Source organism: Acomys russatus, chromosome 31 (assembly GCF_903995435.1).
Source record: "Acomys russatus chromosome 31, mAcoRus1.1, whole genome shotgun sequence".
Lineage (NCBI taxonomy): Eukaryota > Metazoa > Chordata > Mammalia > Rodentia > Muridae > Acomys > Acomys russatus.
In genome coordinates, this window is record NC_067167.1 from 3,899,563 (window position 1) to 3,924,984 (window position 25,422).

A 25,422-nucleotide genomic window follows, 5' to 3' on the forward strand; every position below is an offset into this window, starting at 1 on the left:
CGATTTATTCTCCAAGAGAAGAAAAAAAAAAAAAAGAAACTGTTTTCTTTTTCTTTTTGCTTTTTTTTCCCCCTTGAAAATGGATTTAAGAAACTGTTCAGCCCAATACCAGACCTCAGTGTCATATTGTCAGGAGTTTACACCCGATACCAGTTGCCTAGAACAATCTGCAACCATCTTTGAAAAGGCAAGGCACATCTTCCTGAAAGCGAGCAGCGTGCTTCATTCCAGGGGTGGCCCCTGCAGCCATCCCTCGGGCCTTCATAGGAGTCCTGGATGGCGCCCTGGGTGAGCCTCAGCCCTGGCCTCACCATCCCCACGGGTGCATTGGGACCTAGCTGACAACTACCTCAGCGGGACTTGGCTGTGGCTTCAGGCCAGGAGACCAGCTGAGCCAAACAAAGCTGCGTGTGTGCCTCTGGCTTGCCGTTCCTTCCTCCATCCTCAGCATTGGACTGTTGGATGCCCACCTCGGAAGCCTGGCTGTTGGGGGGTGTCCTGGCTAGGTGTAGTTCCCCTCTCGTTTTTAACTCAGCAACTGAGGGCATCTGTAGTTTTTTTTTAAATGGGATGAATGCTTCCAATGAATTTCTTTGTAGTTACACCATGTCCTGAGGAAGATGTTTTCATTGGTTACTTTTTTGTTTCCTTTTGTAACTTGTAACTTTACCAAAGTGTGCAGGCTGTACCTCAGTAGACCATGGAAAGAGAACCACGTAACTGCAGGCAGACTGGACAGCACTGTTTAAGGGTCATTTTGTTTTGTGTGTGTGTGTGTGCTTTTTTTTTTTTTCCTTGTTAGATCGTTAACATTGGAAGAAAACAAAGTCCCATGTGGATGTTTTCTGAAGTTCAATATTGTTCAGATTTTAGATCTCAGAATAAATTTGTTTTCTGCAGATATATTTGACTATTTGCATTTGCTTGTTTGTGTTTGAACTACTTTATGGCATTGCTGTAAAAACTGGAGTAAGAGCCAGGCAAGGTGGCGCACACCTGTAATCCCAGTACTCAGGGACACAGAGGCAGGCGCACCCTTGTGAGTTTGAGGCCAACCTGGCTTACAAAGTGAGTCCAAGACAGCCAAGGCTACACAGAGAAACTTTGTCTTGAAAATCTAAAACCAATGAAACAACAACAAAAATAAACCCAAACAAACAAACCCCAGCCATCCCCCCCCCAGCTCGGTTTTGCAAATAAAGTTTTATACAGATGTAGCTGTTGACTCATCCACGTTGGCTCTTGCTGAAGTCAGTGCCACCCAGTAGATTGAACAGAAACTATATAGTTATGAAAGCAGAGAACACTTTACTGCCTAAGCCTTTAACTAATAGTTTTCTGGCCCCTGTTCTAGAAGGTTCTACGATTGTACAGACAGCAACTAGATGTTGAAGGTGAGTACAGGGAAAGGCAGCAGGCTCTTACTTGTGGGACCAGAATCCCTAGCACCTATAGGGGGGAGGCTGTTCCAGGGTCTTGGCCTTCTGTGAGTCCTAGTATGCCTGTGTTCTCTGTAGTGGGCTCCCTGTGGAGTGGTTGGTGGGTGGACACAGCAGGGCCATGTCCCCTACCTATAGCATTGGAGATTGCTAGATTGTTCAGATTAATTTTGTTCAGAATGAGCTTGGGAGTCTCAAGGCAAGGATGAGACTGCTAAAGAAAAAAAAAAGTACATTTATAGACTTGCTATGTATACATTATACTGGCTGCTCTTGCAAAGGACCTGGGTTTGATTCCCACCACCCATGTAGTGACTCACAACTTCCTGTAACTCCACTTCCAGGGTACTTAATGCCCTCTTCTGGCCTCTGCAGGTACTGCACACAAAACATGCAGACGAAACACCCAAAGAGTACCTTTTCTTTTTTGAGACAAAGTTTCTCTGTGTAGCCTTGGCACATCTAACAGTTTTTAAGACTAACTTTGAAAGTCAGCTTTCCTCCTGTAGGTCCTGGAGATGGAACGTGTGTTGTCATGGTTGGCTAGAAGTGCTTTTACACACACACAGACACAGCAAGCCCTCTTAACAACAGCTAGATTACTTTTTAAGGACACTGAGTGGCAGAGCTGGGTGAACGAGATATTATATTTCCTGCCTGAGACAGGAAGGTCTTAACTTCAAGACTAGCCTGCTAGGGCAGTCTGGGACTACACAGAGAAACCCTATCTCGAAAAACCAAACAACAAACCAAAAACAACCAAATAAATAAATAAAATAAAAATAAAGACTAGCCCAGACTACATAGTGACACCCTGTCTCCAAAACAAAATTTGCAGGGCATGGTGGTGCACCCAAGCACCTGAGAGGCAGAAACAGGCAGCTCTCACTGAGTTTGAAGCTAGCCTGATCTACAAACTGGGTTTCAGGACAGTTAAGGTCTGTTGACAGAGGAATCCAGCACAGAGCTGGAGAGATGGCTCAGAGGTTAAGAGCAAAAGGTTCTGAGTTCAATTCCCAGCAACCACATGGTGGCTCATAGCCATCTATAATGAGATCTGGTGCCCTCTTCTGGAGTGCAGGCACACATGCAGGCAGAACACTGTATACATAATGAAGAAATCTTTAAAAAAAAAAAAAAAAAAAGGCCAAAAACAAGCCGGGCGTGGTGGTGCACGCCTTTAATCCCAGCACTGGGGAGGCAGAGGCAGGCGGATCAATATTAGTTCAAGGCCAGCCTGGTCTACAAAGTGAGTCCAGGACAGCCAAAGCTACACAGAGAGACCCTGTCTCAAAAAAAAAAAAAAAAAATCACACTCATCAAATACAATGGGGTATGGTTAACTCCTTAGCACAATATCCCAGGCTGACCTAGAACTCAGAGATCTGCCTGCCTCTGCCTCCAGAGTGCTGGCATCAAAGGTGTGAAGGGGCCCCCCTACCCCTCGTGAAGAGCAGAATCTTAACCTTAGAGCAGCTTTCCAGTTTAGGACACCTGTCTATAGCAAATTTAATAAAATCCACTCCTAATCTAAGAAACCTCCTCGCCCTTCACATAGATCACCTACCCTTGAAAATATGGTGGCAATGACCACGCAGGGTTCTGTGTCTGTGCGTGCAGTGGTCAAGACATCTGGAGGCTCAGAAGGTAATTGTTGCCAGGGACTGTGGACTGCCATGGCTGACAAGACGTCGGAGTTCATTTGTGTGTGTCTGTGTATGCCTGCACAAGTAGACACATGCCATCTGTGGAGGTCAGAGGACAAAGGAATCTTCCTCCACTCTGGGGGGTGGGTGGGTCAAGCACAGGTCATCTGGCTAGAAGGCAAGCTCACTGAGGTGTCTCACCTTCCTCCTTTTTTTTTTTTTTTTTTTTTTTTTTTTTTTTTTTTTTTGGTTTTTCGAGACAGGGTTTCTCTGTGTAGCCTTGGCTGTCCTGGACCCGGTTTGTAGACCAGGCTGGCCTCGAACTCACAGCGATCCACCTGCCTCTGCCTCCCAAGTGCTGGGATTATAGGCGTGCGCCACCACGTCCTGCTTCCTATTTCTTTTGAGACAGGGTTTAATGTAACTCAGCATGATTGTGAACTGATTCTGCCACCTCAACTTCTGCTGGCGAGGTGATGACAGAGAGCAAGGGAAACAATTCAAGAGTGATCCACCTTGGGATAATTTATGCATAACCTTGGGAGTTAGTGAATGAACAGACTACGGGATGGAGCAAATATCTTGGGTGCACAAAGAACTTGCTCTAGGGAGGGTACTTTCCGAATAGTAGACATTAAAATCAAAGGACTTCTAGTCCTGCCCCATAAAACAGGAATGCTGGTTACCCAGGGTTGTTCTAGAAATAATGATGGTGTGCCAGCAAGCAGGCTCAGTGGGTAAAGGAGGTTGTGACCAACCCTGATAAGCTGAGTTTGATCCTGGCACCCAGATGGCAGGAGAGTCAACTTCAGAGTTGCCCGCTGACCTCTAAAGGGCAAAAACTTTACATTATAAATACATATTGACCGGGGGGGGGGGGGTGATATCAGACCTTAATTAAATGCTCCCTAGAGCCACAGCTGTGCCTGGAGCCGGAACTTGGATGCCCAGGCCCCCAACTTGCAACATGCTGGAGCTGGACAGAACTTTGGAAAGTCTGAGAAGGAATTGAATCGCTTCTTCCACTGAACTACTGCAAAATTTTCCGTGGACACAGCTATCAGTTCATGTGAGGGGAAGCAGAGGCCGAGCTTCGGAACTTCTCCGGCTGAACTCATGCATGTTTTTAGGGAATTCCTAAACGTCTAGGGAGTGCAAAATGGACAGCTTTTGGTACCCTCTCTACCCTAGTTCGGCCTCTTGCACAGCTTTGCCCGAATTCTGGCCCCAGATCTTGACCCACAGGGTCTCGAACCACTTTCTCCGGGACTTGGTGCTGATGTTGTGCAGGAAATCACGTACTCAGCAGCCGCCTGATAACAGGGCGGAGTCCGGAGCAGCAAAGACTGCGATTGACATTTAGTCCCAACCAATCGGCGCGCAGAGGTCGGTACCAAACACCAATCCGCGCTTCTCTCAGCCGAGGTCCCTAAGAATGCGCTTGTCAATCTGCGTGCGCTCCGGACGAGCCTAAACCCGACCACTGCCGGATTGGCTGGGTCCCCTTTGACGGGCGTGCCCCACATCCACTGAGAGCTGAGCCGGTCACCAGGCACGTGAGTGGGTGCCGGCGCGTCCTCGTGGTTGAACCAATGAAAGGAAGAGGTCGTGTGCCTGCGCCCGCCCCAGGTCGCCGAGGGCGGGGTCGCTCGGTGTTGATGAGGGGAGGGGCGGAGCTGTCAGCTGCCACCAATCAGCGTACGGGCGTGGGCATGTTGTCCAATGGCGTCCGAGGAGGAACCGCGGCCCCGCCCCTTCGAGGCTTCGCTTCCCCGCCCGAGGCGCTTGCTGAGGGCTCGGCCGCGAGCGAGCGAACGATCGAACCAGCGAACGAACGGGGCGAAGGCAGAAGCCGAGCGGCCCGAGCGAGCGAGTGAGGCCCGACGGCGGCGACGCGAGGCGGCCGAGCACGCGCCGCCCAGCCCGCTGTCCACACTCGGGGCCGCGCGCGCCGCTCCAGGTGAGTGTGCGGTCGGCGGCCGCGCTCCGCAGCTTTCCAGGCCCCTCCGGGGGGCCGCGCAGCCGCCATGCCTGCCCCCGCGCCGCGCCTCGCGGCCGCTGCGCACACTCTAGGCCGAGGCTTCGGCTGCGGCCTACTCGGCTCCGCGGGTCGGTGGGGTACGCCTCGCTTTTGTCCGCTCGGGCGAAGCTGCTGTTTGTTGATCGACAAAACGATTGTGTGCCTGGGAAAGGAGGGTGTGTGTTTTTTTGGGGGGGGGGGGGGGGGGGACTATGGGGCCGGACAAAGGCGGGGCGGGGGCGGGGCGCCGCGTCCCCTTTCCAGGGCACAAAAGATGACAGCGTGGGTGGCCCGGGCCAGCCATCTCTTCATCACCCCGAAATCCTTAAAAATAAAATAACCCACTCCAAGCCCTTGCTCCCCCGCTTGCATTTCGGTTTCCTTTAGGGGACACTAATGCTGTCCCCTCCAACACTCATCCATCATCCCATACAAACTTGACCCCCTCGTGTCCCAGAATCCCTAAATCACCATGTAATCTGCATTTTTTAAAAGTTAAAATAAATAGTGCACGTATCTGCTGTTGCAATGGCAGCCTTCCCACCTCGCATCCGTCCCCTGGTCCCTCTGCGTTCCAGCTTCCCTTCTCTGTAAACCCTGAAAATGTGCAGTTGTCCGCGTGCACACCGTCCAGGGCGTCCCCAACAAACAGCCACTGTTTCTCCAGAGAAGCCCGGCAAACCCGGAGACAGCTAGAGGTGGCTTTTCTACTGTGTCCTGGGGGCTTTTGGGGGCTCTGCTTCATGCTGCGGTGAGCCAGATGGATGTATGAGGGATTCTGGTTTGCCGCGGTCCGGGTTTGCAGATTTGATGGGGTAACTGGGGCCGTTCCTGAGCTTTCCCTTGTCCCATCTGTCTGACTGGGGGAGGGGAAAGAATGGCATTGCTTTAATAATTCAGTAACACCTGGGGAAGTGTCTTTGCCTGAGTCGCTAGTTTTTTCAACCAGCAGAGGGTGGATCTTGTAACATGTTTCAAAAAGCAAAAAGAAAGAGTGTATCTTTTCCTTTGAGTATTTGCTCAGCCTGCAGCCTGGTGCCAGGACCTTCTTAGGCGCTGAGGATCTTGGTTGCAGAAGGTTGGGTGCCCCGGGGGGAGGGGGGATATCTCCGTGTCCCACTAGTTGTGTATCTGACAGTCCCCCTGCTGGGAGACTCCACTGTCCCCAAACAGCTCCTGCCTCAAAATGGGCTCATTACCTGCGCCTTCAGGGGCTTTTCCCCCCTACCAGGAAAGGGCTAATCACTCTCTTTAATTCTCCAGTAATTGCTGCCTTCAGAGGCACCAGGAGGGCGTGTCCCCAGACAGGGCCAGCTTTTTTCTTTTTTTGTTATCCTGCTCTAGCTGTAACCGGCTTTCGTCTTCCCCTCTTCCCCCCCAAATCTTGTGAGTGCCCCATATCTAAACTTGCAGGATCCCCCTTTTCAAGACACTGGGCGAGTTTTCATGTGAGATTGGGTTGCACAGATTGCCGTATGGTATTTAGGTGTTTGGGGTGGAAATGTCCCTGTGCCAGGTGCTCCGTGTGCCTGTGCATATCCAGGTGCCCCTGTGAGTGTGTGTGTTCTGAGTTGGGAATGTGCAGGTCTGGGTGACAACTGATTCTCTAATGCTCCATCGGAGAGGACTACAGAGGAGACAGCCTAGTACACAGAAGGGTCACTCTCCTGTGGATATCTGTCCCCAGCCCACAGCCTGTTTCCTTCCGCATCTCAGGGGACCCCTCCATTCTCCCAGCCCTCCTAGACCTGGCCTAGACTTTTGACTGTTGCTCCCCCTCCTCTCCTGGGCTCTGGCCCCTTGTTTTGCCCCCACTTCTCGCGTTGTCCTGGGAGTCTCAGCACTAGGTAGCCATCTGTCCCTGTGCCACCTGAAACCCGTGGGGGAGTCAACTGGCTCGTCAGTTGGCAGGTTGTCCAAAGGCTTCCCTCCAGGGGCCTTGGGACTCATTGGGAGTGCAGGGGGGGGGATGCTCTGGCCAGCCCAGCATCCACCAACAGTGAGGTCTGTGCATGCATGGGGAGGGGCAAAGGTGAGGGCCTCCGGATACTCCCTGATGCTTATCTCTAGATCTGGAGGTGAGATGGAGGGTTCAAGGCCTAGTGGCCTGGGGATCGTCACTTGCTCCAGAAACAAGCTTGGAACTACCAGTTCCTAGTAATAAGGGACAGGGAGCAGACTGTAGCAGATGGCCAGTCTCGGGAGAGACCTGTCACTGCAGGGCCCGGGTGTGTGTGTGTGTGTGTGTGTGTGTGTGTGTGTGTGTGTGATGGGGGGGGGGGGGCACTGCATTCAGGCCCACCCTCTTTGGAGTTAGGGCCATGGTCAGAGTCTTAGAGGTCTGGATTGAGGCCTCCTGCAGGCGGGCGTCTTTCCTGCTCTGCCTAGCATCTGGGGGCTCCCTCCATCTGTAGAGTTAGTGCCCAACATGCTCCTGCCCCCAGGTGGCCTTGAGGGTCAAGGGCAGGGGGCCAGGCTCTTGGAAGCATTCTCCTCTGCCCCGCTGTCCATACTGGCTCAGTCCATTGTGGCCAGGTCACCCCTGGGGTTGAGAGTGGTTTCTGTGCAGCTGGCTCTTACCTACACCTTGCCAGGACTTCATCCGGGTCCCTCCACATGAGAGCTGGGCCTTGCTCTTCAGCCCTCTGTGGAGCCACCTGCCTCTCTGTCCCGGCTCCCACCCTTCGGTCTGCTCTCAATGCCCAGTGCTTCTGTTTGCTCCTGCACCCCACTGGCCTGCTATCTCTAGTCCAGGCCTGTGCTTGTACAGACAGGCTCCCCCTGCGACCAGCCTTGTGCAGGTCCCACCCTGGCTGCCTTGGCTCTGTGGAGGCGGCTCTGACGCCCCTCCCTGTTGCTGTGCCCTGTCCTGTTGCTTTGATCAACTTGTCACTAATCAACTTAAGTTGACTCATTCTTTAATCTTGGCCTTCACTCCACAATGATGCCCCTGAAGTTGTGGGGGTGTTCCTACACTGGAGCTTCAGAGAGAGTGACAGGGGCCCAGTGACTCCCGAAGCCTTAAATTAGTATCCAACCAGGCAGGTCAGTGACAGTGAGGTACGAGGGCCTGGCTCGGTCCCAATGCCACAAAAACAATATCTAAGTTATGAATTTATTTATTTATTTATATTTTGGTTTTTCAAGACAGGGTTTCTCTGTGTAGCCTTGGCTGTCATGGACTCGCTTTGTAGACCAGGCTGTCCTTGAACTCACAGGTATCCATCTGCCTCTGCCTCCTGAGTGCTGGGATAAAGGCGTGTGCCACCACGCCTGGCTATAAATTGATTTTGTTGTTGTTGTTGCTTTGTTTTTTGAGGCAGGGTTTCTCTGTGTAGCCTTGGCTGTCCTGGACTCACTTTGTAGACCAGGCTGGCATTGAATTCACAGCAATCCACCTGCCTCTGCCTCTGCTGGCATTAAAGGTGTGCGCCACCACCGCCTGGCTTATAAATTGATTTTTTAAAAAAGAAGTCTCAGATGAGTGGATTTTCTACTGACCCCCCCACTGGGTGCAGTCTGCTCTGTGGTGCCCCTCTTGGCTGGATAAGGTGTTTGGGGCTTTGTCACTTTCCCACCTGCTGTGCCCTTCACTGTGGGGACAGGAGAACATGAGGCATCACTACACAAAGCCACTCCAGAAAAGTAAAGGCTACTGAAAAACAAAGCTGAGGGCTGGGGCTGAGTGGACAGAGTGCATGCCTAGCATGTGCTGGGCCCTGGGTTTCTTTCCCAGCACCACGTAAACTGTGTGTGAATCTCAGCACTCAGGAAGTGGAGGCAGGAGGATGGCCAGTGAAACACAGCCACAAAACCATGGCCATGAAGAGGGCTTAGTATATGGAACTGCAGCTGTGTAAGCACAAATACCTGCTTGCACAGAGAGCTGCCATAGCCAGGTGTGCCTGCAGCCCTAGCTTCTTGATGAGGGTGTTGGGCACTGGCCTAAGTAAAATGGTGAGCTCCAGACCTCAGAGACCAGGGAGATAAGGTAGAGAGGGTGATGGAGGACACCCATATTGACCTCTGTCCCCAACACTCGCACACACGCACCCTAGACACACAGCAACAAAGAAATAAGGCCTGGGTCAGGGTGTGGCTCAGTGGCGAGTGCTCACCTGGCGTATGTGAGTGAGGTCCTGGGTTCATCCCTGCACTAAGTGGATGTCAGCAAGGACAGAGCTTCCTAGTTAGGGGTGAGCGGCCTTTCCTCACCTTGCACGACAACTCCCTAGGAATTGTGAGTCTCACAGGAGCCCTGTGCATACCCCAGCCTCAGGCCTCATGAGATCTCCCCCTCTCCCCTGGGTGACACATCAAAACCAGACCCCCAGCCTCCCTGAGCCAGGGCCAGTGGCTGTAGGAAGAACTTCAACACCCTCTAGAGGCAGCTTCTGCCAGGCAAGGGCCTGGCTGTGAGCAGGCAGCCTCTGTCTGGGAGCAGGGCTCATGCCTGCCTCATCCTGTCCTGTTCATGTCTTGAGATTCACAGATGTTCAGACTGCAGTGCTCCCTTCACCTTTGCTGTGTCTGTCTGTCCCCCTTTCTTTCCATCCTTTTTTCCTCTCCCTACCTGCATAGACAGCTTTGGGGCCAAGTTCCTGCCAAGCCATCTGTGCCCCTGGGTAGAGTGGGGTGGGGCTATAGTCTATCTTTTCTTTTCTTTTCTTTTCTTTCTTTCTTTCTTTCTTTCTTTCCCCCTCTCTTTCTTTCTTTCTCTCTTTCTTTCTTGTCTCTGTGCATGCTCATGAGCGTCAGGGTGAGTGTAGAGGTGAGAGGACAGCCTGAGGTTGTGGGTTGTTGCTTCAACTGTCTAAGGACAGAGCCTCTTGTCTCCAGCTGGCCCTCTAGCTCTTGTGTCTACCTCCTAGCTCACATGCTCCTGACCCAGCTTTCTGGGTTCTGGGGATTTGAACTCAGCTCCACACACTTGTACAGCAAGTGCTTTACCCACTGAGGTATCTCCCCAGCCCCAAGAGACCCTCCCCCCTCCCTTCCGCAGTACTGGGATTGCAGGCCTGTTCAGTTGTGCCTGGCTTTATTATGATTTCTGAGGGTTCAAACTCATGTCCTGATGCTTGCACAGCAAGACCTTTATCTGGGCATCCCGGCCCAGGCTGTTCCTCCTACTCATCAACTGGAGGGCCAGGCTGCTTGTCCCTGGATAGTGGACAAAGAGTAAGTTTGTAAGGCAGGCTGTGGTCACTGCCCTGCTAGGTCACAGGTACAGAAGGGAGAGTGGCAGATTCAGACCTTAACCTGTGGGCCCGTTGGAGTGGCAGCTGTGCCTGTGTGTGCTGCAGGTGGAAGGAACTCCAGGCAGACACCAGCCACATTGCCTTTACAGGGTAGCTCCAGACACTTCGCCCCTTTGCTGCCTAGGGTGGCCCAGTCCCAGGGGATGGGGTGTAGAGTCACATGATTCCTTGCCTCGGGATGATGGTTCTCCAAGGGTTGCCTCTTACCATAGAGCCGGCAGAAGCCACCCTGGGCTTGGGATGTGCCAGGGACCCCTGAGCATGGTGGGAAGAAAGGGCCAGCTGTGATGGGGATCCCAGCGGGTCTCAGCAGCTCCTCCAAATTCCAGTGTCTTCTCCATGAGATTTCTTTACAGTCTCTTCAATTAGGCAACCTTCAATTAGGGTCAACCATAAGTGGTTGCAGAGTGCCACCATCTCAGAGAGGATGTGGGGAGAGGGACAGGGACTGTGGCTGCTGTGCGAGCAGAGCCCCAGGAATTTAGGTGCCCCGCCCCTGTTATGAGTCATTGGTAACCTGTGCGCAGCGGGGTGGGGTGGCTAAAGGAGTTTCCCACCATCCTTTCAGCCTGCTGCTGGGAGCCATAGCATCTTAGTCCCTGGCTAGCAGGTATCCCAGGCTAGAGACACCAGTAGCCTCACTCAGTGCAGGGAGCCTTTCCTGTGCTCTGCTTCTGTCTGTCCCTGTGGCTCCCTACCAGTTGAGCGCCTACAGCTGCTTGGCATGGTTGCTTGGAGTGGAGGAGGCTGGGGTGATGTGCTGTTCTTGCTCTCTCTGTGTACCAGGCTGAGTGTGCTTGGAGCAGGTGCAGCAGCAGCCAATGAGTGGAGCCCGATGTGCACAGGTTGTCCTGGCACTGTGGGCAACCAGACCAGGGGCTACTGGGCCTCAGGGCATTGAGGCTTCTTGGGATGTACATCTGTCTATCCTGAGTGCTGGTGGGTAGAGGATAGGAGGAAGGGACCGGGACCCTTGGAGGCAGGCAGGGAGGAGCTGGGCTCAAGGCTGTGGGGTGTCTCTGAGTCTCCCCAGCATCCGGGCCCCATGGGAGATGGGCAGTGGGTTTCCCTCAGGAGCCCTGTGTCACAGTACTGAGTGCTTTGCCTGCTGCATGGCAGTAACCCTGTAGTAGGCATACCTGCCATTTCTGGGTGGCCTTCTACTAAGATGACCCCACTGTGGACAGGCCAGCTTTGGCCCCTCTCACATGCTGGACCATCAGAGCTGCAGTCCCAGCCCCTTGCTTTGAGAAATGGTTATAGTTTTGGGTTTTAGTGTTTTTATAGTATTTATTGTGTGTTGGGTGGGGGTGGGGGAGGCTGTGTGCACATATTATTATTGCTTTTATTATTTTTTTGGTCTTTCAAGACAGGATTTCTCTGTGTAATAGCCCTGGCCATCCTTGAACTCTCTGTGTAGACCAGGCTGATCCTCTCCCTCTGCATCTTGAGTGCTGGGATTAAAGGCATGCCAGGCCTTTGCTTTTTAAAAATTTTTACTTATTTGTGTGTGTGTGTGTGTGTGTGTGTGTGTGTGTGTGTGTGTGTGCGCGCGTGCGCATGTATGCTCACAGTGCCTGTTGAGGCCAGAAGAGGATATCAGATCCCCTGGAGCTGGAGTTACTGACAGTTGTGAGCTGCCTTGTGGGTGTTTGGGATTGAACCTTGGTCCTTTGCAAGGGCACCCAGTGCTCTAATTGCTGAGCCATTCCTTTGGCCCACTATTGGGCTTACTTGAGGAGCACGGGGAGGATGAGCAGTCCTGTGGGACAGATGAGGGGAGGCCTCATAATCCCTGTCATCTGCTGTGCCTGTGGCTTGAGCATGGCTGCAGTTACCTGGCTGCATCCAGCTTCCTAGAGGCATGGAGGGCATGGATCAGGGGTGAGTGCCTGCCCCATACACCAGGCCCCAGCAGCGTTCCCCACACTCCAGAAAGTGTGGTGTGAAAGACAGCTGCAGAGGTGATGACTGGCTCAGCGGGTAAAGGGGCTTGCTGGGAAGCCTGACCACCAGTTCACTCCTTAGGATCCACAGGGAGGAAGGAGAGAACCAATCCCTGCCCGGGATGTGTGTGTCTGTGTGTGTGTGTGTCTCTGTGTGTGTGTGTCTGTGTGTGTGTAAAATGAGCTGCAGAGTTGTGTCCCAAGGCGAGTCCTCATGTGTCAGGCCAGGTCCTGGGATGTTAGCCTGAGGTAAGAAATAGGCACCAGGGAGCGCTGACTGGTGTCCTCCAGTGCGCTGTCCCTGCACTGTGTGTCCTGCAGGTGATGTGGGCAGAAGCAGTCACCGGCAGAGATTCCCAAGGACAGACAGACCACACATGTAAACGCCCTGGGGTGGTGCTCCCAGACAAAGGAGCGTCCAAGGTTCACAGGCTGGCAGCAAGCCCCTTTACCCAGATTCATCTTGCCCCTCTCAAGTTTTGTGTCTGTCTATGTGCATGTGGAGGCTGGAGGACAGCCCTAGGAATTCCCCTCAGTCGCTCTCCACCTTGTCTTGGGACTCAGGGTCTCAATGAAACTGGAGCTTGCTGTCATGGCTGCTGGTCAGAGAGAGCCTCATGGATGATCCTGCTTCACCTCCCCAGTGCTGTCATCACAGGCTGCACCTCCATCCTGGGAGCTGTGGGTGGAGTCCAGTCCTCCTGCTCTGAAGCAGGCACTGACACACACATGCATGCATGCATACATGTCTCTAAGCATGACACACTTGTTTTCCCACAGCGCCTGTTCCTGTTCTTCCAGAACATCTCAGTACTCCAGAGAAGCCGATCTCGATTAGTCCTTCCATCCGCTCTTTCCTCTCAGCCTCTCTAGACATGGACCAAAGCTTGCATATGTTGGCTTTGCCTGCTGTGGGTGTCTGCAGTACAGTCTTGCTTTGTGGTGGGCCAAGGCTGTGAAGGGGCTTCAAGCTGGTGATGGAGATGAAGATCCTATGACCCCATGTTTTCACGAGGCCCTTTTTCTTTTTCTTTCTTTCTTTCTTTCTTTCTTTCTTTCTTTCTTTCTTTCTTTCTTTCTTTTTTTCTGAGACAGGGTTTCTCTGTGTAGCCTTGGCTGTCCTAGACTCACTTTGTAGGCCAGGCTGCCCTTGAACTCATATCGATCTGCCTGCCTCTGCCTCCCCCAGTGCTGGAATTACAGGCGTGCACCACTACACCCGGCCTCACGAGGCTCTTTTTCATGTGAGGAAGTCTGTAGATGTGAGACAGTGCCCCGCGTTCTCTGGGTGGCAGACTGCAGGATTGCAGCTGAGGCTGGTGACAGCCTTTGTAAGGGATATCCCTGTTGTCTGTGACTGGGGATGAGATTGCATGGCGAGTCTCTCCCACTGACATGATATTATCAAGGTTTTTAATGTGGGTTGGAGCCTGGTTACCATTTATGGCTAAGTAATATTCCGTAGACTGCATGGGTCCCATTATATGTCTGTGTCCTTGATGGATGTTTTGAGTTCTTTGGGTTTTTGGCTGTTGTGCATGTGTGACTTTCTGCAGATCCGTGTGTGTTTATTTTTTGCCATACTCAATATATGTTCTAGAATGGCTGCTCCAGTGTCCACACCCCAGCAGTATGGAATATTTCTGGTTTTGCTTGGCATCTGGTTTGGTTTTGCTCTCTTTTGGCAGGGTCTCACTATGGCTAAGCCTGGAAATTCCAATCCTCCTGCCTCGATGTCCCACACCCTGGACCCTGCTGTCTTGTTTGAGTCTCTGTCCTGGCCCTTCTCTCCTGTTGAGCTGTGTTCTCCTGAGTCCCCCATAGGGTGTGTCCTGGGGTGCGTGACCATCAGCCTCTCTGGGCCCAACGCCATGACAGTTAGTGATGTCTGACAGTGTGGGCATCCCAGGGGGCACTGTTCCGTGGTGGCCCTCGCTGCGATACTTCGTTGTCCCTGGCTTCACTGTTTCCCTCAGTTCCCAGCGGCAGGTTTGAAGCGTATCATGGAGCACAGGCTTCTCTAGCTCTGCCATCTGCCTAGTGAGGTGACAAGAGTGGCAGTAGCCTCTCCCTCCCTTCTCTGAAGGCTGGGATCTGTGTTCTCAGTGTTCCCACCATGTCACTGTTGTCCTCGTGCCCCCTATATCCCCACCGCTGGGTGGCCTTGGGCAAGCCATGTCCTGCCCTGTGTCTCCTTCACCATCTGGGATAGTGTAGTGATGGGATGGGGCCTGCCGGCCCAGGTAGGCAGCGCTTGTGTGTGTGTTTGTGTCCACTTGTGTGCATGTGTCCATGCGTGTGCCCATGCATTTTGTGCATGTGTGTCCATGTGTATGTGGACCAGACTCCCCTGACTACCTTGCTAGCTGACCTGCCCTGAGCAGTAACTCTGAGGGCTCCCTTGGCCATTCCACAAGGAGGAGGCGGTGACAGATGAGGAGACCGGTCCCAGGCCACTGGGTGCAATGAAGCCCAGGGATGCAGGGGTATCCAGTTTCATTCATCTTTGGTCCTCCAGACACTGGCTATGGTGTTGGATGCAAGGCCGGCTCATGGGCCAGTACACAGACACTGGCTATGGTGTCGGATGCAAGGCCGGCTCATGGGCCAGCACACAGACACTGGCTATGGTGTCGGATGCAAGGCCGGCTCATGGGCCAGCACACAGACACTGGCTATGGTGTTGGATGCAAGGCCAGCTCATGGGCCAGCACACAGACACTGGCTATGGTGTCGGATGCAAGGCCGGCTCATGGGCCAGTACACAGACACTGACTATGGTGTTGGATACAAGGCCGGCTCATGGGCCAGTACACAGACACTGGCTATGGTGTTGGATGCAAGGCCGGCTCATGGGCCAGTACACAGACACTGGCTATGGTGTTGGATGCAAGGCCGGCTCATGGGCCAGTACACAGACACTGGCTATGGTGTCGGATGCAAGGCCGGCTCATGGGCCAGCACACAGACACTGGCTATGGTGTTGGATGCAAGGCCGGCTCATGGGTCAGTACACAGACACTGGCTATGGTGTCGGATGCAAGGCTGGCTCATGGGCCAGTACACAGACACTGGCTAAGGCTGGTACTGAGTAGCTGAGGACGGACCTAGCGGCCTGCAGCATGTGCAGGAGGCTGTCTCCGCAGGGTGTGGGCTGTGTGTCTTTCACCAGTGCCACTGGCTGCTGGGTGCTACCTGCCACCTCTTTCCATAGGAGAGACAAGTAGCTGCCACCAGTCTGCTTCCCCATTCTGAGGAAGGCTGTGGGGTTCTAGAGCCAGGGATGGGAAGCTATGCTGTTAGCCCCTGCTCCCTGCCCACATCCCAGCACTGATTTATTTCATTGTTTTAGTTTTTTAAACTTTTTGTGCACTTATTTTATGTGTATAGATGTGTATGTGTGGGCCTGTGTGTCACACAGTGCGCCTGTGGAGGGAGTTGACTCTCCTTCCCCCATGGGGGTCCTGGGGACATTCTTATTTTAGTCCTTGGAAAGTCACCCCAGCCTGATGGGTGTTATTTAATGACGCTGATTATTTGCCTGAGTGAGTGTGTGTGACGGTGCGTGTTTGTGCTTGCTCAAGCATGTTTGTGGGTGAGGTCAGTTTTGCAGATGTGCGCTCCCACTCATGTTCTCTGCCTCATTCTCTGTGATAAGGCTTCCTGAACCGGAAGCTCACACTCCAGGTGGGGCTGCCTACCAGCAAGCAGGACCTTCTTGTTCCCACAGTGGCGGGGTGCTCTGCTGGGGCACACCTGGGGCACATCGAGCCAGCACTAGCAAGGAGCTCTGGAAAGGCTCCCAGGTGTCTTTCCTGAAGCTTCCACATGGGGGAACTCTGAGGGTGCCTCAAGTTCTCCTTTCTCTTTGTCCTTTGCTTGAGCCATCTCAGGCAACTGTGGACAGAGTCCTTTGTATCTCTAGTGCTTGAGTGTGTACTCCCTCTAGGCTGGGCCAAGTTATCAGATCTGTCGCTCAGCACTGATAGGCCCCATCTTGACTCTGTGGTAGCTTGACAGTAGAGAAGTCAGGGTGCAAGTGGCCCACTTCCTGTCATTCTTTCTCACTGGGAACAGCCCTAGTGACAGTCTATGTGGGGTTTGATGAGGTCAGGTCTCAGGTGTGGCAGAAGAAATGCCACTGTGTCCTCTTAGTGTGGGTGCAGAAGGCCCTGGTGTGGATGCTTCCCATTTGGGAGACCTGAACTGATTAGAGGTGTGGCCTCTCCACTCTGTGTTCCTTGTGAATCTTAAGGGAGATATTTGAGCTGTGTTACATTTAAAAAGTATGGGTTCAGCCTAAAATTGCTAAATAAAGACACAGAGTCCGAAGCCTACTTTTAGGCTGTCAGCTCTACGCTGGGCAGAAACTATACTAATACAAATCTATTCTTAAACTATGGTAAACAAACCACTCTAAACTGATACATAATACATACACCCCAAGCACTTGCTACCATGATGCTCCACTGGCCATTCTTCCCCCATCCTTCTCCCTAGTCAACTGTCTCCCTCCTCAACTGCCACACTTGCTCTTCCTCCCCCAGCAAGCCCCGCCTTCCACTTTCTGTCCTTCTGCCCAGCTGATTGGCTAAAGAGCGCTTTATTGATGGTTGATACATCCACTCAGCGTTCTTCCACAGAGCTGTGAGAGCTCACTGTTGGTCCCCATCCAGGAAAACTGTGGAGAGAGAAGGGCATCTCCTGGCTTTCCTCTGTGCCCATCTGTTATCTGCTCTCTGAGGTCCAGCCCTGTGTCTCCTCCCTGGGTTGTTGGTGATTTCCTCTCCTCCACTGACATCATGGTGTGCATGGCTCCTGAGCCACAGTGTTCTCAGCACACCCTCACTGGCCACCCTGTGGTGGATTCCTGGGTGCTTCTCCCAGGAGCTTAGCCTTGTGCTGTCTGCCTCAGGACTGCAGTTGCTTCTAAAGACTCTCATCAGTGTTGCAAGGCCACTGTGCACACTATAAGTACAGGCATGTCACAGTGTCTAGTTCCAAGCTGAGAAACGTGTCTGTGTGTACAGCTAATCTAGGTGGACATCTTACCTATCCCTTTAACTTTTCTTCTGCCCATCTACCCACCCATCCCTCCATCCTTCCATCCACCCACCCATCTGTTCATGTTATTTTTATAAAACTGTGTCTGTCTGTCTGTCTCTTTCTCTCTGTTTTTCAAGACAGGGTTTCTATGTGTAATAGTCCAGCTATCCTGGAACTGTCTTTGTAGACCAGGCTGGCCTCATCTGCCTGCATCTGCTTCCTGAGTGCTGGGACTAAATTAGTTTTTCTCTTAAAGTGTTAAACCGGCTATCACACAAGTAATTGAGACTCCATTATATTATTTTAACAAGTGTCACAGTACAATCCTGAGCAATATCCACTCTGTGTAGCCTTGGCTGTCCTGTACTTGCTTTGTAGACCAGGCTGGGCTCAAACTCAACAGAAATCTGCCTGCCTCTGCCTTCCTGAGTGCTGGGATTACAGGTGTGGACCACCACACTCTTTCTTTCTTTCTTTCTTTCTTTCTTTCTTTCTTTCTTTCTTTCTTTCTTTCTTTCTTTCTTTCTTTCTTTTTCTTTCTTTCTTTCTTTCTAAAATAACGTGTCACTGTGTAGCCCTGTCCTGTCCTGTCCTGTTTGGCCCAGGCTTGAACTCAGACTTCTACCTGTGTCTGCTCCTGAGTGCTGGGATTAAAGGTGTATGCTACCATGCCTGACAGTTTAAATTTTTTATTTTTGCTGGGTGTTTTTGTTGGTTTTTTGTTTGGTTTGGTTGTGTTTTGTTTTTGTTTGTTTTTTTAAGGCTGGGTCTGGCTCTGTAGTTCAGGCTGCCTTAAACTCATAAATCCTCTGCATTAGCCCTTGAGAACTAGGATAGGCATGCATCGTCCTGCACTGCACTGTGGTCCTCTTATATTCCACCTCTTTTCTTCCATCCTTTCAACCTTCTGACACTAGATATGAGGGGGAAAAGGATAGAGAAGAAAGGAAAGAGATCCCTGTTAAAGTCATGAGTTTGAAGACTAGTCTCGCTGATTGGGACATCGAGTTCCTTGGGGCAGGTTTGATCTTTGCTGTCAGGATATCTAATTTCTTCTTTGCCATGACTACTTAACAAACTTCAAGCAACGAACCACCAACCAGTAACCTAGGCAACCTCTCTGGGCCCTAGCATTTATATATCCTCTGAAAAGTTCCCAGAATTCCAAATGTCACACAACTGCAGAAACTACCTGCAGCTAGCAAAATCATGCCCTCGCCAGAACACGAGGCAAATCATAGTAAGCTGTAGTGGACAACTCGAAGCAGTCCCATATCTCCATACCTGGCATTAAAATGAAAACATATTCTTATAGTATTTCTGTGGGTTTTAAATAAGGTTTATTTATTTATTATTATGTATGTAGTGATCTGTTTATATGTACACCTGCAGGCCAGAAGAGAGCACTAGACCTCATTATAGATGGTTGTGAGCCACCATGTGGTTGCTGGGAATTGAACTCAGGACCTTTGGAAGAACAGACAGTGCTCTTAACTTCTGAGCTGTCTCTCCAGCCCCATATTTCTGTGTTTTTTAAAAAATCAAAATTGGCCAGGCGTGGTGGCACATGCCTTTAATCCCAGCACTCAGGAGGCAGAGGCAGGCAGATTGCTGTGAGTTCGAGGCCAGCCTGGTCTACAAAGCAAGTTTAGGACAGCCAAGGCTACACAGAGAAACCTTGTCTCAAAAAACCCAAACCCAAACCCACCCCCACCCCCAAAAAAAAAGATAAAAAGAAACCAAGATTTGCCAGGTACAGTGGTGCATGCCTCTTATCCCAGTGCTCAGAGAGGCAAAGGCCAGCCAAGGGTACACAGAGAAACAAACAAAAAGAAGGTAAAAAATTAAAATTAAAAAGAGCCCTAAATTCCAAAACTCTAACTACACAGGGCAACAGGAGGGCTCAAGTGTGTAAGGAGCTTGCTGCCAAGCCTGGCCACGTGGTGGCAGGCACCAACTCCTCGTGTAGTCCTCTGACTGCCACACACATGGTGCATACACATATGAGACAAACTAGTGCAAATGTAGTAAAGTCATTTAAAATGTGCCCATTTGCACTCAGGCTGTACTCACAGCATCTAGCCTTCATTCCTTCACTAAGATGTTTGTCCATGGTCTGCCTAGCCACCTGTCCCCTCAGGGCAATGTGTGACTCTTGTGTGGCTGTGTATTTCCAGTTGTCCTCAGGTGGCAGGTGATTATGGGTGAGACACAACAGTAATATCAGAATTCAAGGTGGTGGGGCTGTTGACGGAGGGCTGAGTCCTGTAGAAGGCGGTGGTGTGCTGCTGGGGATAGGGCCTTAGGTCTGCATTCTTGATTTCTTCTAGGGAAGGAAGGTGGAGAGGCTTCTGTATCCCCCTGTGCTGGGGCATTGCCTTTGGCAGAAGCCAGTGGCCTGGCTATTTCTGCCATCTGTAGCCTCCTTGTTGTCACCTTGGCTTCAAGCCCTACCCCTCAGGACTCCAGGAGTCCTCACTGCCTGCCTGCCAGGCCCAGCCTGTGCCTTGGGTCTCCAGGCATATCTGAGGACTGGCTCCAATGGTGATGGCTTGGGATGGTGTGGTCAGGGGCCCTGCTGCCTGGGACAGGGTGCAGAGTGTGGCCTTTCCTGTCTTCCTGGCACTGTGGCCAGCACTGCCCTCATCCGTCTTCTTGACAATATCACCGCCATGCCTTGCGCCAGCCTTTGAGTCTCCCTGCCATGCTTCCTACTGCCTTGCTGGGGAGTTGAGGGGGCCTGGGTGCCTGGGTTGTTTGTTACATCACATCAAAGGGTATCAGTAAGCCTGTGTGGCCTGTCCCTGATCATCTGTCTTGACCCCTCTGAAAGACAGTGGGTGCTAGAGGAATCACCCCCTTGAGCCACTTGGCTGTCTCTGTGATCATTTCAGCCAGGGCTTCATTGAGAACCCAGGACTGTGGCCTGGTACTAATGGCTGACATTCCAAGGGCTCTGGGAAGAGACACGGATGGGCCCAGAAGCTCACTGTGGAAGCGCCTCCTGTTCCTGTGCCTGTCTGGGGGCTAAGAGGGGTCTGCAGCAGCTTTGTCCTACCTGGGTTGCCATTTTGGGGACTTGGCCTGGGGAGGAGTGAGGAGTCATGTGAGGCGTGCTCTCTTTGACTCTTATCCAAACTGGCAGTGCTGCCTGCTGAGGCAATGGCATTATTTGGTCCCTTGGTCTCTCTGGTGGCTGGTCTGGACTGGGTGGACATGGACACCCTTATGGACAGCGTTAGGACCTGCATGCTGTGGTAGAGTTGTTGCTGCAGACCTACTGGGAAGATTTTGTTTGGAGAACAGCACTCTACAAGAGCTGTGATGCTGAGCAGTGGCCATCCACTCAAGCATGTCAACTCTTCACCTATCCCACAGCCCTTTCACACTCACATATGCCCAGTGCCAGCTCAAAAGCAGGCTCTTCCATCCCCAGTGTGGTTGCTCTGTCCCTGTGATGCCAGGCAGATGCTTCTGTTGGCCACGAATGTCTGAGGAAGTGTCTGCTCAGACCCTTGCCTCACCATTTATGGCTTGTGTTTGCTTGAGTGGCAGTGTCCTGAATGCTGGTCCCTTGTCTTTTTGTTGAGTAGTAAAGACCCCTTATGTGTTCTGGATGTTGGTCTTTTGTCTTCTTGTTGTTGAATGATGTCTTAGTTATGGTTTCTTTCTTTTTTTTTTTTTTTAAGATTTATTTATTGTATATGAGTGCTTTATCTGCAGAAGAGGGCAGAGATCACATCATAGATGGTTGTGAGCTATCATGTGGTTGCTGGGAATTGAACTCAGGACCTCTGGAAGAACAGGAGGCACTCTTAACCACTGAACCATCTCTCCAGGACTATGGTTTCTTTCTTTAAAAAAAAAAAAAAAAGATTTATTTACTTATTTACTATGTGTACAATATTCTGCCTGCATGTACACCTCCAGGCCAGAAGAGGGCATCAGATCGCATTATGGATGATTGTGAACCATCATGTGGTTGCTGGGAATTGAACTCAGGACCTTTGGAAGAACAGTCAGTGCTCTTAACTGCTGAGCCATCTCTCCAGCCCCTTAGTTACGGTTTCTGTTGCTGTGATGAAACACCATTACCAAAACAAGTTGGGGAGCAAAGGGCTTACTCAGCTTACCCTTCCACATTGTAGTGTGTCACTGAAGGAAGCCAGGACAGGAACTCAACAGGGCAGGGACCTGGAGGCAGGAGCTGATGCAGAGGCTGTGGAGGGTGCTGCTTATGGCTTGCTCAACCTGCTTTCTTATAGAACCTGAAGCCATCCACAGGACTGGGCCCTCCCCCACCAGTCACTAATTAAGAAAATAATCTACAGGCTTGTGTAAAGCCTGATTTTTTTTTTTCTTAAGATTTATTTATTTATTATTATGTATACTATGTTTTGCCTGCATGTACAACTGCAGGCTAGAAGAGGGCACCAGTTTTCATTATAGATGGTTGTGAGCCAGCATGTAATTGCTGGGAATTGAAGTCAGGGCCTTTGGAAGAACAGCCATTTTTTTTTTAAGGTTTATTTATTATTATGTATACAGTGCTCTGCCTGCAAATACACCTGTAGGCTGGAAGAGGGCATCATATCATATTACAGATGGTTGTGAACCACCATGTAGTTGCTGGGAATTGAACTCAGGACCTTTGGAAGAGCAGGTGGCGCTCTTAACCACTGAGCCATCTCTCCAGCCCCCAGCCAGTGTTCTTAACCTCTGAGCCATATCTCCAGCCCCTATAAAGCCTGGATGTGAAACTGGCCAGTACAAATGGTGAGCTCTTTGTATATTTTGGATGCTGGCCCTTTGTTTTCTTGTTATTGAGTGATGAAGACTTTTGTTTGTTTTAATTTTTGAGACAGGATTTCTCTATGTAGCCTTGGCTGTCCTAGATTCACTTTGTAGACGAGGCTGGCCTTGAACTCACAGAGATCCACCTGCCTCTGCCTCCCGAGTGCTGGGATTAAAGACGTGCGCCATCACGCCCAGTGAAGACTTTATATGTTCTGGATGCTGGTCTTCTTAGGCCTGTGGCTCTCAGATATTTCCTAGGCTGCCTCTTCCTTTTATTATGGCAGCCTTTGAGTTCAGAGCCCAGGGCATGTTTTCTCTTACATCTTGTCTGAAAGCCACCTGCTTCAAGGCCATAACTCTTCTTAGAGTTTGATGTTTGATTTTAAAATTTGGTCTGGACCCATTTAGAATTAATCTTGTGTGTGGTGTGAGGTCAGGGTCTAAATACATTCTTTTCCATGTAGATTGCAGGAACTTTTCTTGAACAAAACCTACCTCCTCCCTGTTGATGGGTCTAGTCTCAGCACAAACCTTCAATGTGGATCTATTCAGGAACCTAGTCTCTGGTAGCTCTTGCATGCCCTTAGCGAGGGCCAGGTCTCTCATTACTGCTGCGGTTGGGACCCAGCCACCTGAGCCACCCCTCATCCGTACTTGTTTAATTTTTGGAGCATTGCCATCCCGAGCTGTCTGACATTATTTTCTGCTGAGTTGATGGCCAGCAAGCTCTTGTCTCCACGGACACCCCCGTCCCCACTCCACAACCCCACTCCAACTGGCAGCCCAGTTCCGCCCTTTGCCTGGGTGCTGGGATTTGAATTCAAGTCCACGAGCTATGCAGCAAGCATTCTGACCCACAGAGTTATCTCTCTGGCCCTCTGTTGGCTTCTCTGTTCTTTCTGCCAGACAGGTTGTGAGCTGGTGCTGGGCAGCTGGGCGCCCAGAAGCAGACAGGGCAACGGCAGGGACAGAGTCAGGAGGAGCCCCAGGGGGAGGGGCAGTCTCCAGATTGGGGGGGGCAGGGGAGGGCGCATTTGCTGCTGCTGGGCCTGGGAAGACTGACCCAGGGGGTCTTGAAAACAAGGTGACAGTGGGGCATGGTGTTACATGGCCTTGGGTGCTGGGAGGGAAGTTGTCATTCTGGCACTATTTAGAAAGTGGGGGGAGGGGCCGAGTTTCCCTCAGGGATGGGCCATGTCAGGCAGGACTGGACATCTGAGCAGAGGTGAAGGCAGCTGGAGCCCAGGACATTGTGACTGGGGCATATGGTTGCAGATTGGTAATCTCAGCCACAGGCTCCTGTCACAAGGTCCTGGTGCCACAGTGGCACTTCCTATCACTGAGACCTGAGGATTTGGGTCCCTGTGCACTAGATGGTGGTTTACCGGCGGAGACTGCACTGACCTCCATCTAGAGGTTAGGGACTTTGAAAGGAGCCAGACACTTTGCTTTTTGAGGCCAAGTATTATGTAGCCCAGGCTAGCCTCAGGTTCCTGCCCTCCTTCCTCCACTTCCCAAGTGCTGGGGGTAGTAGGCATGTGCCATCACACTTGACTAAATTTGAAAATCAGTACTTGTCTGTGGCTTCTGGCTTCCAGAAGCTTCTCCGCTGTCATTTGACTGCTCTCAGTTCTCACTGCATTAGCTCACAGTGGGCCAGCAGATGAGGACAGTTTACATGTTGTTGAGAAGTGGCAAGGGCCAGACAGGGCTGTGCCAGGTCACTGCCCCTGGTGGAGGCGGTGCTGGAAGGACCGGACAGGCAAGGACTGCAGCCCTGCATTTCAGTCATCAGCTTTCATCTGCACTTTGCAGGACACTGCTGCTACTGGAGGTGCCTGACAGGAAGCAGCCCTGCCTGCTTCCTTGAGCCCAGGTCATCTGGCCACCTAAGTCCCCTGGAACCTCCTGGAACCCCCAGGTAAGTACATTGGCCAAGCCCAGGTGATTTTCTGGGCTCTGGGAGACAGGTTGACTGGCCTGAGTGTGGAGCCTGGGGTTGGGCCTGGTGAGGCCTGGTAGCCTATAAGTGGAGTCTGTGTTCCTGTCCAGTGGTAACTGAGGTCCTCTTGCACTGAGGTGGGACCTGCAGCTTAGGACCACCTGCCCTGTGCCTCCATCTCTGGAGCACCTTCTGTGGGCTGTGGGGCTGTGGGGCTTGTTCCCATTATCCACCTCCAGCAAGAAGTTGGGGTCAGGCAGCGGGCTGGGGTCTCTAACAATGGGAGGTGACTTTTGAAACACCGTGAAAACGGTGGATGTAAGCCATGCATGGTAGTGTGCTCTTCTAATCCCAGAGGCAGGCAGATCTCTAAATTTGAGGCCAGTCTGGGCTACATACTAAGTTGTAGGACAGTCAGGGCTATGTAGTGAGACCCTGTCTTAAAAAAAAAAAAAAACAAACAACAATGAAGCCCCAGTGCATGTGGGGCTGGAGTGATGGTTTGGTTGTTAAGAATAATGGCTGCTCTTCCAGAGGACCAGGGTTCAGTTCCCAGCACGTGTCAGGGCCTCACAACTGTCTGCAGCTGCAGCTCCAAGGGATCCAACATTCTGGATCTGCAGGCACCTGTGCTCACACGCGCACAAAGCTTTCGTCTGCACCTGGAAGGGCACACTGCCAAGTGGGTTCACTGCTGCCTCCCTGGCTCAGGCATGGGTCCCGGTGAGGTGATTTTGCAAGGCCATTGAGCTGGCCGGGCTGTTGCAGACTGGAGCTGGGGAGGCTTTTCTGCTTGCTGCGGACAGGGAAGCCACAGCGCAGAAGGGCTGGCCTGCAGGGCCAGGCTGTAAGCATCTTAGATGGGCGGGCCCGCAGGCTTCGGGGTCTCCGATTGCTTTGAGCTTTATTGGCTCACAGCTGGTACAATGGAGCCTTGTACCAGAGATTACTGCCTGTGGGGCTCAAAAGGCCGGAGCCACCATCCCCACAGGCAGTGTAATCACTGTTGGGCAAGAGGCAATGGACAGGTGGGCCTGGCTTTAGAAGTCATTCTTTTCTTTTTAAAAGAAGCCATTAGAGGGTATAGATGGTTTTGAGCCACCATGTGGTTGCTAGGAATTGAACTCAGAACATCTCTAAGAGCAAACAGTGCCCTTAACCGCTGAGCCATCTCTGTAGCCAGGAAGTCATTCTGTCTTAGCCTCCTAACACACTGCTTTTGTCCTTAGCTATGCCCCAGGCAGCCTTTGCCCTTAAACTAGGTACACTGAGCCAGGATGAGCAGACCGGGAGCAGAACAGTGAGTGCTGAGCCTGGGTTCCTCTCCA

General features: G+C 51.8%; 1 protein-coding gene across 1 annotated transcript in view; it reads left to right on the forward strand.

Moving 5' to 3' along the window:
- The first annotated feature begins 23,945 nt into the window (after nucleotides 1-23,945).
- Kdm4b (lysine demethylase 4B) overlaps nucleotides 23,946-25,422 on the forward strand; it is a 64,925-nt gene continuing 63,448 nt past the window's right edge. Inside the window, exon 1 of the mRNA XM_051139930.1 lies at nucleotides 23,946-24,073. The gene's annotated coding sequence lies outside the window, so the exon portion shown is untranslated. The remainder of the gene's footprint in view (nucleotides 24,074-25,422) is intronic.